Genomic DNA, 3,913 nt, shown 5'->3' on the forward strand with positions numbered 1-3,913 from the left:
AACTTGGATTCAATAAAGCGAATCCTAAAGCATAAGGCAATTGAGTAAGTATGGAACAACTCCTTTTTGTATAATTTTTCAGCTAACCGGTTGTTAAAATTTTAGCAACCCAGATCTGATTTTTTGCCATTACTTTTAAAGGGTCTCTATTTTTATCTTATATAAATATTTTGTTGATATAACTAGATTAAAAATTTTCATAGATTTTAACTAAGGTTACTTTATATCTATTAAATAAACAGAAAATAAATAATTCTATAAATAAAAATAGTAAAATTGTAGGAAATAAAACTATTTCGAATTGTGAGAATTATTTAAATCTCGATTCAAAATTAGATAATAAGAAAGACACATCAATTAATTTTTGTTTTACTTATTTATTCTTAACATTTTTCTGCTATTCTTTGGGTTGCCTACCACTCAAAATGGTAAAAGTTTTATCAATAGTAGGAATCCAACTAAAAGAAATAAATAGCACCGATTTATAAATTATGTTACCTTAATTTAATATCCATGTTTTATAATTAAATAAATAAATTCAACTTTTTAAAAATAATTTGTGATTTTTATTTTTAAAATATTAATAATTATTTATTAAAAAACTAAAACTTATATTAAATAAAACTGGATTGGACTGAAATAAATTTCTAGGCAGGGAAGAACCAGGGACCAGGAACTGCAACTAATATATGTTCAGGGTCATGTAAAAATATAGGTTTAGGGTTCAAGTTCGGTTCCTAAAAAAAGAAGTGCATTCTTTAAATTTTATCACTAAATCGTCTACATAAAATAACTAACGTGTATTTCTTTCTTAAAATAAACCTGGGCGGGGAAAATTCATTTTCAACTGAGCCAGGCCAAAAAAAAATTCCTATAAACCGGCCGAATATTTTAAAACTCCATTACTATTATTTAAAAATTGTATAATATAATATATCATAATCATTTTCTCATAGTTCCATTTTAAAGTCTGCAATGATACAAACTTAACCGTTAAATCGCTATTAACCGGTATTTTATCGAACCTGAACCGAGCCAAAACCGCTAAAAAAATTCTAAAAATAATAATTTAATATATACATATAACTAAATAGCATTTTAAAAATTTTACACGCATCGCAACGCCAAAAAAAAAATCGGCAGCGAGTCTGGAGGTGCGGCTTATCTTAATCAGCCGCTCTTCCAGCTAAACTACATTTTAATTTGTCATTTTACACCTTACTATAATAGGTAAATAAAATAATTATAAATTTCGAGATTGATTATTATAATTTTTATATTTAGTCAATCAATCATACATTACAAAATAAAATATTTTTTGCTAAAAATGAAAATGTACTCTTTTTTTGGTTTTAATAAAAATAATCTTTATTTAAGAATAAAGAAGATAAAAAAAGTTACTAGATACTAATTGATTATTGGTATATTTATTAAAATCTGGGCCGAAAATTGGTTTTTAATACCAAAATAATTTATACACCCGGACCTAGCCGAAATTTTATTTTGAAAATAATATGGGCCAGGTGGGAACTGATTAAAAACGACTGAGACGAAAAATACAAATTTTTAAATAATTTGGGTGGGGCCAAAAAATTTTTATATAAGCCCTGCTATAAATATACCTAATTTATGAATTATAACAAAATAGTATTAATTTAAAATCCAAATATTTATTATAAAAATGTTGATTTATACTAATCGACCAATCAAAATTGATTGTAAATAATCTTTATAAGAGTTAGGTTGTCAAGAGGTTCAAAGCAATTTATGTACCTTTTTAGAGGTTCGACACAGGCTCAGATGACAAAATTTTTAATGGTTTAGATTTGATAAATATGTTAATAGTGGCTAAAGGGTTTGGATTCTCAGAATTACAGACAAAAATGTCAAAAGTACCCCGGACAAAAATGCCAATTTTTAATAAAATGCTCCAACTGGTGAAAATTTTGAAAATGTATTTTTTTAAAGAATTTTAACAATTTTTAAAATTGGAGTATTTTTATCAGTGATTTGAATCTCTGGAAGGAATCAATATAAATTTTTTCAAAATAATAGAAATAGTACTAAACTATTATAAAATGTTAACCTTAGGATTGTATTACTTAATTGTTATACATAACAGTTAAATACCATCTCAGCTTGCAACCCATAAAATATATCAGGAAGTGAATTCAAATAGTAGTAAATGAAGTTTTTAACCCATCGCATATTTAAGTATCCAGATCCATATATATTCGAATTTTATTATAGTTTTAAATAGAGTAAAATAAATAACCAAAATAACTGCTGAGTATAAATTTAAAGCATAACTTTATCATAGAGAAAGTTAATAGGGAATAAAATCAATATTTAAAGTATGAAATATATTTCCATAGAAATTTTGTAGGACCTTATGTGCCTTGACATCACAATATCTTTTATTTTTTTAATATTAAAAATATCTATATCAAAGATTTGATTAAAATTTTAAGCACAACTCTGATTTTTTTAAAAATATCATAAGACTTACACTTATGTGAAATGTTTAATTTAAAAACTTTTATTTTCATTGCATTAAAAATATATAATTGTGTCTAAATAAATGTAAATTATTTTCTTTATAATTAATGATAGAAAGGGACACTGGCCCTAGATTTCATTAATTCATTATGTGTTTTAAATGAAAATTTAAGATATGAGCACTAAATATTAGTGTTGTTAAATAATTTAAGTTGAGACAATTTTTAAAAAGAGCTATCTAAATATTTTAGCTAGGAAAATATTGCATAAGCCTCAAGATTTTGATAATAGATACTCCAAACATTGGTGTCATCTATGAACTAAATCTTCTAGCCTGAGAAATACTTTCCTAGATAAAATATTGAGTTAGCTATTAAGTAGCATTTACCTTCATTATACAAATAAAGATAAATCTAAATATTTATTTAAATACTATTATGTAATATAACATATAATATAAATTTTATATTAACATATATAATTAGGATATATTTTTATGTTTTCTTTTCAAATTTTTAGTTATTTTCTCATCAGATGTTTCATCAATACCCTCAAACTTTTTAATATCATCTAGAACATCTTTTACATCATCTTGTGAGAGAATCTATGTAATATTTATTATTGAATAATAAACTAAAATAACTTGGGATTTAAAATTTGCAAAAACATCACTTCTTATTTTTAATTTTTGGGATAACATATTATAATCGTCAGATAATGCTTCCATATCTTTAGTATTAACTTGATCTTAAGATCCTTCTATTAAGATAATATCAATAAAATAAACTTTTATTTTCATTAACTAAATCCTTAATAAAACTGAAATGATCTTTTATATTGCCTTCCAATTTTGATGTTATAATAGAAGATGAATCAAGCCACTTGGTCAGATTTAGATCGTGGAGATCCATCAGAATAAACTAAATTTTTAAATAAGTTAATAAAATATTTTCATTTCTATTATTTTTACTATTAATGATATATAGCGTTGTCTAATATTTTGCTAAACAATAACTTAGTTTTTCAAACAAAAATCAATTTTTATTAAAATACGATAAGTCCTAATTTTTATATATATTAATAAAATTACACCATCATTTACGATATTCCATGATTCCGTGGCACAGAAGCCATTATTTATCTTAAGAAAAAAAGATTTGGTCCTTGCTGGATTTAAACTAAGATCTTATTTCTAACAATATATGCATTCAAGGACGATGATATAGACATTAATCGTGAAAAACAATTTGTATACAAGGATATAATTACTAAGCGATCTAATATTCAGATAAAAAAAAATCAATTATGTTCAGTGCTATACATCATTACGAACATGAACATAGTAATAAATTTGATTTCAGAGAGCTCCTTAAGTGAGCTTGAATTTGTTAAATAAGTCGATAAAGTTGATTTA

General features: G+C 24.2%; 1 long non-coding RNA gene across 1 annotated transcript; it reads right to left on the reverse strand.

The window, feature by feature from the left end:
• Positions 1 to 2,659: 2,659 nt before the first annotated feature.
• On the reverse strand, positions 2,660 to 3,461 carry LOC135924948 (uncharacterized). Its single transcript, XR_010571459.1, has 3 exons — positions 3,287 to 3,461; positions 3,143 to 3,246; positions 2,660 to 3,103 (listed from the first exon to the last, which is right to left on the reverse strand). It is a non-coding gene; the product is annotated as an uncharacterized LOC135924948 (long non-coding RNA).
• Positions 3,462 to 3,913: the final 452 nt, after the last annotated feature.

This window comes from Gordionus sp. m RMFG-2023, chromosome 2 (assembly GCF_954871325.1).
Source record: "Gordionus sp. m RMFG-2023 chromosome 2, tfGorSpeb1-WG-v2, whole genome shotgun sequence".
NCBI classification, from domain to species: Eukaryota; Metazoa; Nematomorpha; class Gordioida; order Chordodea; family Parachordodidae; genus Gordionus; species Gordionus sp. m RMFG-2023.